General features: G+C 36.8%; 1 long non-coding RNA gene across 1 annotated transcript in view; it reads left to right on the top strand.

Annotated features, from left to right (window-relative positions):
• LOC145266470 (uncharacterized) overlaps positions 1-3,691 on the top strand; it is a 13,561-nt gene extending 9,870 nt beyond the window's left edge. Inside the window, exon 3 of the long non-coding RNA XR_013864721.1 lies at positions 3,386-3,691. This is a non-coding gene — a long non-coding RNA (uncharacterized LOC145266470). The remainder of the gene's footprint in view (positions 1-3,385) is intronic.
• Positions 3,692-10,921: the final 7,230 nt, after the last annotated feature.

Raw genomic sequence — 10,921 nt, 5'->3', positions numbered from 1 at the left:
TAAAAAATTATATTTAAGTCATCAGTTACAAGCTCTTAAAAATACGTTACTTTCCTTGTAGTTTCTTATATATAAAGTCAATTTTTGCCGGTTCTTTTGTGATCTATATCTTTTTGCTACAGGTTCCGCCTCTAAAGTCAAATATTGTTCTGTATTGTTAAAAACAGAAATAAATATGATTAATTAATTTTATTGATTTTTATATTTAATGCTGATTAATATTTTAGTTTTTTTTATTAGTCATAAATAAAGGCAAGAATTGTCACCGTAACACTAAAAAAAAAATCTAATAGCTGTACTTAAATTATCAGGTACTAATTTAATATGCGAACTTTTCGATATTCACTGGCAAAAAAAAAAAGAGTTCGCTTTCTTTCTCTTCTTTCTTTCGTTGTTTTTGGTTGGCGAAAGGAAAAAGAAGGAAAAATGAGATGAAAAAAAATAACTGGTCTGTTTTTAAAAGAGGAAAAATAAGTTTAGATTTATCCTTTTTGCTTTCTTTCCTTTCTTTTGTCACTTTTGGCTGGTAGGGGATAAAGATAATGTAGAAAGAGAAGGAAAGAAGGTAGAAAGAATGCTCTGCAATATCCGACTTTGAGAGAGCAAGAATTGATTTGGTTGTTCAGTCAATTAGTATACTGTTTATGATGATGATGATGATGATGATGATGATGATGATGATGATGATGATTGTTTATGAGTTGATGAGTTCCATCTCATATGATTATTTTTGGGTATAATTTATTAAAATAAATCATCAAAGTAAATCAAAATAAAAACAAATAAAGCATGCATGGTCCCCCGTGAATGCGCAGTGAAGAAGGCATAAAAAAATGACGAAGTTCAGCAATGCTTCCCCCCCCCCACCATTTAGCCCCAAAAGTCCACAGGGAACGTCAAATCCTGGTGAAAATGAACAAACGGTGTAGTTTTAGGCCTTAACATGTGTAAATTTGAGTTCTGCATCATGCAATAAGCCTAAATAAACATACACAGAATAGTTTGGACAAATATAGTAAAATAATCCCAAAATGGAGTGTTTTTATTAGCTCTAAAAGAGCCCCTGGTGCACACTCAAGAGTTATTGCGAAATATAGACAAACAAAATTATATAGAAATCGGTTAGTTACAACTTTTCAGAAAGTTTTTAAAAATCCAAGGCATCATTTGTTTTTTTAATAAGCACAAAAGTGTCAATTTTAGCCATTTTAACCCAAAAGGCACCCCTGGGGGGGACCGGTGTTTTCCCGGAAAATCCTTTCTGTTACTTTTTATTCATATCATGCTTAATGTTTGTGCAAAACTTCAAAAAATTCCAAGGCGTAGTTATTGAGAAACGTGCGGACAGATGAACGGACGAACGGACGAACGGACAAGCGTGAATTTACAGGTTCCCTCTCCTTTTCTCGGGGAACCAATAATTATACCTGTTACAATAAAATAATTATACCTGTTGCAATAAAATAATTATACATGTTACAATGAGTATAATTATTTTTTACTTTGGTTTTGTTCTAAAATGAACATAAACATTTCAAATTGCAAAATTACGCAGTTTCATTTTTTCCTGCAATCAACGTACTTTATGGAAATAAAAATTCCGTATGACGCCGAGTAACTATGCTAGTGCATATATATATATATAACAAAGATCTGTTTGTGTGAGTGTGTGTTCATTGGTTTACGCATTAATTGTCAATGTTTAATCCTCAGAAAAAACAATTGCATATTTGGAATGCAGGTTCCTATGGGTGTGTTAGCTTCGTTTTAAATAAAAAACAGAAAACTCAAATTTACGGAAGGTCTACTATACCTTATAGGCGTGATCAATTGCTATTTAAGTAAAGTATATTCATCCATAGGCATACTCCAAAGAGCTTCGCCATCTGCTTGAGAACAAAACTCTTCCCAGCGGTCGACATTTTTCCTGTGTCATTACATTTGTGGTTTAGATGATTACACTGAAGAGTTTTAAAAAGGTATAACTTTTCGAGATGTACACGTATACAGCTCCTCACCTTTATACTTTTCAAATAACTGGGTCCGCGCAACCTCTCGTTGCCAAGTTTGATCTTATGCAAATCTGCGATGTTTTCTCTGCAAATGTATCCATTTTTCGATGGTCACCACGATACAACTATTCATGAAGAATTGAACGTTTATTCCTCTAGATCCGCTGTGTCCTGCCTCTGCCTATCGATGTTAACAAATTTTCCTAGTGCAGCATATGGCTCTTCACCGTGCATGACTGATCATTCAATATCGAGGGGATGTATTTTGCTCATGACGTATTGTGCTGGAATTTATAGAGACGAACCGAGGATGCTCTGAACCCTAACCCTAACTCTAACCCTAACTCATCTCAAGAAGAGTCTACTCATTTAAAAAGACTTTAGGTAATAGGAAATCTCTATAGATTTGTTTTCCTGTTTTTAAGATTATGAAAGAAGACGAATCTAACCTTATGTCACTCGCAACACATGTGGTTGGGTGCGTCATCATTATGGCATCCAATCATCTTTTTTATTATGTTTCACCCACAATCAATACGTGTTCAATTTCGGCACATGCCAGTACATGTGTCCAGCTATCTGCAACAAAGCGGTTCTCATTCAAACGAAAACACAAGATTTTGTTACTAATAATTACTTACTTTTATTATTTCAGTTGGTAAAATCCATACAGAGCGATTTGTTTCATAAGCAAGTTAAGAGCGATTATATTCTACTCGACCGGAAACAAATTCTCGACACATGAAAAATGGTTGAATCATTCTGTCGCTCCAAAACCTATATCTCCAGATCTGTATATAAGAGTTACATACACCCTGAAATGAAGTATGCGTGTCATATCAGGGGAAGTGTCGTTCAGAGAATTATTTTTTTTGAGAAAATACAAAATGAACACCGGAATCTAGTGGGGTTAATGATTTCTTCTCGTGCCTTTTAACAGAATACACACTGCAAGTTTTTACTTACTCTATCATTATTGTTATGATAATTCTCAACTGAGCATCAATTTCTGTCCCACCCCCCGTAAAAGATTCACAGCAAACCCCGTCTAGCTACAACCATTATAAAGAATTTTCTTTTTTTGTTTTGTGTAAAACTAAACGGAACATCGATGAACAAAATTTCTTTTCAAGAACTTCCCATTTGTGGAATACAGTAGCATGGGGCTGCTTGATAGCTGACTTTGGCCGTTTACAAGTCTAATGTGACAAATTCTTGTTGGGTTGTCTTCTTAAATTATCAAATTGTGATTATTGTGTCTATCGTTTCCAATTCTCTCAAAAGACGCTGTTCATTGCCAACTGACAATATCGTAAACCTTTACACTCGAGTAGCTTTTGGGCCTTGATAAATTTATTTTTATTTTCTTTCAGATCAATTCCGAAAGGCGTATCGCTGTTAACGTATGCCGGGATCTGCGAGGCGTGCGGCGAATTTTACGGCAACCGGTTCACATATCGATGTCTCACAGACAAGAGCTTCGAGACATACCGCAAATGCAACATCGCCGTCACCCAGAAACGTAAATGAAGAAAGAGACAAAAAAATGAAAATTTAAAGTCGAAAACTATTTTTTTGAAAAAAGTTCAACACGGACAAAAGACCTGTTTGTGAAGAGGTGAAGAGGTGAAGAACAAGAGGTGAAGGATTTTTATTCAATAAAAGTTGTTTAAAACAAATTATATTGTTTTGCTCATTAAGAAATTTTTTTAAGTAAAAAGAAAAAATAGACCAATATGAAGATATATATTATTCCCCTTCGACAAAAGCTGTTATAGCTTTGCAAACATATAAAATGCAATATGGTCGGACTAAACAAATACTATACAACTACTTTACAATTACTAGCGAATATCTGTTGTCAGTTTTGCGCAACCTATCATTCATTTTCATCTGTTATAAAACAATCTTGTATTAATCCCTAGGATAGTCACGTTCCATATTATTAATAAGTCATATTTAACTGTGGTAGCACGATTTTCATTCACTAATTGTTTTCTCCTCTTGCCTCTCCTCGACCTAACAGGAGGGTCCTTTCAATTAGGCGCAGTGTCTAACAAAAACGCCGTTCGTGTTTCGTTTTTGTTTCCATACATTTCACATTACTTCTTTCGCCAACAAGGCTACAAATAAGAATCTTTCTGCAATCATACCGGCCAGTTTTCAGACCAGTTTGCGTTAGGATTACGGAATAACGGAATAAGCAATTTTCAAACAGTTAGAATACACTTGCACGAACAACAAACTATATTGTCTATTAACAGATACTTAGTGCGCACTTTACAAGACCACCTTTTTCCGGAAAACCTAACTTTCGTCATGTTTTGTTTACATTTTTCCTCTATATTAATAATATGGTACTATCTATTTTGCTAAACAGTTCGTATTTTCGAACACGACAAATACCAATTTCATTGACACAAAACTTACATTGTCTAACTACTATTAGTGCTATTATTAATACTGTAACCGTTATTTGTTCTGTTATTGCTAATATTTTGTTTGTTATTGCTTTTTTATTGTACTGTTAATACTCCTATTAGTTACGCTACTGTTCTTGCCTGTATTGTACTTTCACCTAACAGTATCAACACTATCGTATCGTAAAATAAATATAATTCCTGCAAATATGCTGACTTAAATACCTAAATCTGACTATTATGGGTATTCGTTACCTTCGCATAACACATTCATAAACATATATTCAGTATATCAAATTCAATGTAAAATATGTAATGAATCATATATCTGAAGTTCATTAGGACCGTTACATATCCGAATTAAGGAACGCATTACATCGTCTTCCTATAAACACGCGCCTGGAAAACATAATCCCGATAAAAACATAATCATTAAAATTTTAGCAAATGATAGGAATCGGGGAAATTAAAATCAGATTAAAAGAATCAATACTGACTGAGAAATTAAAACCAGAAATTGATAGTAAAACAGAAAAATCTAACTTATTTCTAATAAAGACACAAACAGACTAGTTACTTCCATAATACGGCCTCAGTGATAATTCATACAGCAAAAAAAAAATAAATAAATAAATATATTAAATAAATGAATAAATATATATAATTATTTGACCAGATCAAACCAGAAAATTAAACAAGAATATAGAATTACTTTCCCTGGATCAGAAAATCGACAGAAAAAATAGAATTACCTCTCTTAACAGCTAACGTAATCTAAACAAATGAATAGATAAATGGATAAAATTTTCCTTAGATCTAACCATAATTTAAACAGAAATCTATAATTACTTTCCCTAGATCAGAAAATCTATAGAAAAGTAAGAAATAGAATTGCCTCCCCTTAATAGTTAACGTAATTAATTCAAACTTAACAGCGTTCGAATTTATTAGAAAAATTTAAACAACAGCCGCTTTACAGTTGACAGATTAGAGAGTGGATACACGTTTCTTCACTGACGATGAGTGTTGCACCCGAAATGACCTATGCGATAAATACCAATTACAGTTGAAAAAAAGGAAAGGAAAAACAAATCAATCAGATAAATAAAAGAATATTATTGAATTATTTATTATTTGTTTATTTATCTACTTACAACGACTGTACATTCCTGCATTGTGAAGCCTTCAAAAACACCTTATATCTCGTTACATTATTATTTATTATTATAGTTATTAATATTATTAGTTACATTTTAATATTTCTAGTGTTATGTTTGTATAGACACAGCGATTGCCGTATATAGTTCATACATTGCATGAATACTGTTATTATTATTATCATCATTATTATTATTATTATTATTATTATTGTGTTATTATTTGTGTTACTATTATTGTTCTAGTATATATTGTTATTTTCAGTAGTCGGCAAATAAGAGGTCTTAGTTGCAAAATTATTAATGGTGTAGTAATGTTCCTTTTACCAAACCGGAAACCCGATTTTTTTTTTAATAATTACCACTGGCAACAATGTTTAACTGTTTTTAACTAGTATTTTGTCTTTAAATGTTTTAACATAAACAAAAAACATTCACGAAGGCATACCATATGGTTCATAATAATAACATAAATTTGCAAAAAAAAGTAATAAATTGACAGTAAAACGTCTGCATTTGATTGTTTTATGTAAAAATATAATCAAGTATTACTTGTGAACAATAGCTTCACTCCAGGACAATTTGATTATGTATTTTAAAAAAATAAGAATTCTATTTTGTTCTTAATGTGCTTATGTGGAATACCGACAAGGATTTAGAACTATTCGGTACTTTCACCTAGCAATTTAATAAAAACATATCCTAGCGTTGTTGTTGTTGTTATTATTATTATTATTATTATTATTATTATTATTATTATTATTATTATTATACCGTATACAGTTACATTGAATTGGAACATCACATCTACAAAATATCACAGTATTTATTCTTTAATAAAGCAGTAACAGCCTAAAAAACGCCAGTGCCCGCCTCTGCAATAAAGTAACAATACTTAGTGGAGCAGCTTAATGTGATTTTTTGCCAGAATCGTTCATTTGGTGATACAAGCATGGAATTTGGCATCAATAGTCTCTAAGTTACTTTTTCAGAAAAAAGTGCTGGCCATCAAAAATTCCAATATGGCGACCATTTTTTTCAAGATGGCCGCCAGCAAACCACAAATTTCCATAAACGTTCATTTTTTCCAACTTTTATGCCTAAAAAGGACTGCTAATGCAAGGATGACAAAGTGGATAACCTGTTTTTGCCTATAAAATGCCCCCAAAAGGCTTACAAACCATGCTAGCCATCCTGAAGAAATCAGGTGTTCTTAATTCCGTTACCTTCCTCACTCCATACAAGCCCCTGAATCAACCCATTGAGAAATTGTGACCAAGGCGGCACATCTCACAAGGATCAAATTAAGTACCGCCGTTTTTTCCACAGAAGGAGAATTTTGCAGAATATTATGACGAGAGTGTATGTCGCTCACTACCAGGGCACACTGGTGACAGACACTGCTGTGGAACTCAGCATGGGGTTCAATATCAGCTAAACTCCAGTTTAGTATCCCAAATGCTATCTAGCCAGCCCCTAAGGTTGGATAGCCGCACCTGGATTGACAGGATGTGCCAGCGCGGGAGAGCCGAGCCAAGGATGACAGGGGCTTTATTGTTATCCGGATGGTGTACAGATCGCACGGGATTTAAATGATATTGGATGAATGATCGGGTTAGGTGTAGGGCAGCAGCATGAACCTAACTGTATCCCATACATCAAAGTGAGCAAAGGTGGTAAGGTGGTAAAAGGATAAACCCTCGGCCTACACCACTTCAACGACTCTTATGATGGATGCCAAAACTAGACAGCAAACTGACTGGAGTAAATGTTGCCTTTGTCAGGTTGACAAAAGAGATGAAACTCTAATTTCACCTCTTAGCTCATTCCAGAGGAAACAGGACCATGCTGGATATGCGAAAATTGCAAAAAATGTGCCTTTGTTTAATGCCCTTAATGATATGCCAATACCCTTTAATCCAGCACGGTTAGATGAAGGAGAAGCATAGAAGCCACACTGATACGAAATAAAGCAAAATATCACCAAAGCTGCCGACTATTGTTCAATAACACAAAGCTGTCAAGAGGACAGAAAAGGAAAATAACCCCCAGTACATCAGGCACAGAAGAGAACCGTGAGAAGAGACAAAGGACCTCAGACCCTCCAGAGGTACAGTGCTTCTTATGTGAAGAAGAGGATGAAATATCAAATTTAAGACATGTAATGACCATGCAGCTGAATGAAAGGCTTAATCAGTGTGCCCGGACCCTAAACAATGGAAAGCTCCTAGCAAAGTTAAGTGCTGGTGATGTTGTTGCCCAAGAGCTGAAGTATCACCCTCGATGCTTGGCACAGTTATACAACTCAGAGCGAGCACATCTTAATGTCATGAAGCAAGAGGAGAATGACAGCGGTCAAGGGAAAGACGTTTACCCCCTAGCATTTTTAGAGCTTGTGATCTACATCATGGATAGCATGGTTACCGGTACAGAAACAACACCAGTGATATTTCGACTTGCTGATCTAGCCTCACTTTACAAGCGTCGGCTGCAACAACTAGGTGTGGAATCCCCAGAGGTCAATTCTACCAGATTAAAAGAGCAGTTACTCTCTAGGATCCCTGAGCTTGAAGCACATAAGAAAGGGCGAGATGTCCTTCTTGCATTCAGAAAAGATGTAAGCACCATTCTATCTGATGCTAGCAAGTACAGTGAAGCCATTTATCTGGCTAAAGCTGCTGATATCATCCGGAAAGAGATGCTGGCTCACAAGACAAAATTCAGCCAGGCATTTCAAGAAGGGTTTGGAGAGGAAGCCGTTCCCCAGGCACTTCTGCAGTTTGTTTGCAGTATTGAGCATGGGGTGGACATAAGGTCCCATCTGAATCATGGTATTGTGCAGTCAGATGTGGCCATTGCTCAACTACTGCACTTCAACTGTTACTCAAAGTACAGGAAAGGTTCGAAATCTCAAAGACATGCCAAAGACCGTGAAACACCATTTGCTGTTTATGTTGGAATGAAAGTTTTTGAAAAGACAAGAAAGAGACAACTGATCGACAAGCTGCATGAGAATGGAATAAGCATATCTTATGACAGAGTTTTGGAAATATCAGGACAGTTGGGTGAGACTGTTGTAAAGCAATATGTAGAAGATGATGTCGTGTGTCCACCAAATTTGAGGAAAGGGCTGTTCACAACATCTGCTGTAGATAACATAGATCACAACCCAACAGCAACAACATCAAGCACATCTTTCCATGGTGCAAGTATTTCAATGTTCCAGCACCCAAGTTCAGATAATGTAGGAGAAGCACGCATCTTGGCCAATGTTGCAGAAGGTCGGACGAAGAAGGTCCTGGATCTTCCAGAGTCATATACAAATATTCCACCAGCCTTCTTCCGTAAGAAGAATCCAGAACCAAGCATCCGTGATGACTTTTCACTTCCATATCCCAGTCTTTTCCAAGAGGAGGTCAAGCTTGAAAATGAATGGTTGGAAAAGGTCCATAATACCACTGATGTAGATGGTTCACCAAATGTAACATGGTCTGCCCATCATGCAAGCGACCAAAGAGCAGAATTTGTGACTAGTATAAATACTTTTCTGCCCCTTCTGCGAGATCAAGCACACAGTGTTGCCACCATAAAGCATGCTATGGACAAAATCAAGGAAACTGTGTCGTTCCTCAACCCAGGACAATCACCCGTTATAACAGCAGACCAGCCACTCTATGCACTGGCGAAACAGATACAGTGGCATTGGCCAGACATATATGGGGAGGACAAGTTTGTAATAATGTTTGGTGGACTACATATTGAAATGACAGCCTTTAAATCAATAGGGTCAATGTTAGAGGGCAGCGGATGGACTGGTGCACTTGTTGAGGCAGAAATAGCATCTTCAGGCTCTGCAGATTCATTTCTATCAGCTACAAATGTTACAAAGACTCGCCAAGCTCATCAGGTTACAGCAAGCAGTTTATTCAAGCTCTTGAAGAAAGGTTACAGTGCATATCTTGTTGAACAGCAAGACAGTGATGAGAAAACTGTCACCTTTGAAGAGTGGTGTGGCTTCCGCAGTAAAGAGAGTCCTCTGTTTCAGTTTTGGTTCTTGATTCTGAACATGAAGCTTACCATTCTGACACTGATACATGCTTTCAGAGAGGGAAATTTCGCATTGTATCGTGAATCTCTGGCAGAACTGATACCCTATTTCTTCGCAAACAACAGTGTTAATTATGCACGATGGTTTCCAGTTCATCTTCGAGATATGATGAGCTTAGAGAGGCAACACCCAGAGGTTGCACAACAATTCCAAAATGGAAACTTTGTAGTTCACAAATATGACAGGCATTTCTCATCAGTCGCCATTGACCAAGCCCACGAACAAAATAATACTAGCATCAAAGGAGATGGTGGAGCTATTGGGCTGACAGAAGATCCAGCAGCTCTTCGAAGATGGATGGTGGCTGGGCCAGAAATAAGGAAGTTGGTGGCCGACTATGAAACAGCATCAGGGAGTAAGGATGTGAAGAGTGACACTCGTCACCATGAACAGTCACCTGCAGCTCAGAAGACATTCCTTGAGAAGGTTCAAAGGCTCACCATGGTCCTAGAGGAAATGGGCAATCCATTCACTGAGGTGACAGGAGATCTGCTGACCCTTGACACAAAGGACATAGCAGAATCATCTGCGGCTGAACGTATTGCTACACATCTTCAGAAGGGGAAAGAACAGTTCAAAACGTTTATGGATAAACTTAACGATGGTCAATATTTCTACCAGTCCCTCAAGAAGAACAGCATAGATTTCTTCGAAACGGGGACTGGCCAAAGCAAACAATCTGAGAAGAACTGCTAAAGGAGGATTGCCACCTGTTTTCCCGCCTTTTCATCTCTTGCCAAACTAGAGGTTGTGATCTAAAGGAATTTTTCAAGCATGAGAACCAGTCGTTTCCCCCTCTCTCAGCAAGAATGGTAACCTACGTCCAAGTACCAAGTCAGATCTTGTGGAAATTCTCCAAGGGCAAGTCCAGCTTCCAGAGTCCAAGCCAGAATCTGATGTACTGATTGTTGATGGGGCTTCACTGGTGAATGCTGTTGCACCAAAAACACCAAAGACATTTGAGGAATATGCCCAAAACGATATTCTTCCCTTGGTGCAGAACTACAGCCACACTCACAAGAGAACAGATATCATTTTTTATGTATACCATAAGACCAGCCTTAAGTCAGAAGCTAGATCAAAACGTGGAAAGGCCATCAGGAGGAGAGTTACCGCAAAGAGCAAACCGCCTACAAACTGGAAGAGCTTCCTTCGAGACAGCACTAACAAATCAGAACTCTTCCACTTCCTTGCCGATGCCATAGCTGAAATGACCACAAGCAA

The sequence above is a fragment of the Euprymna scolopes genome, chromosome 41 (genome assembly GCF_053919585.1).
Source record: "Euprymna scolopes isolate OS-2025 chromosome 41, ASM5391958v1, whole genome shotgun sequence".
In the NCBI taxonomy this organism is placed as follows: Eukaryota; Metazoa; Mollusca; class Cephalopoda; order Sepiida; family Sepiolidae; genus Euprymna; species Euprymna scolopes.
This window is presented reverse-complemented; position numbering and strand designations above follow the sequence as displayed.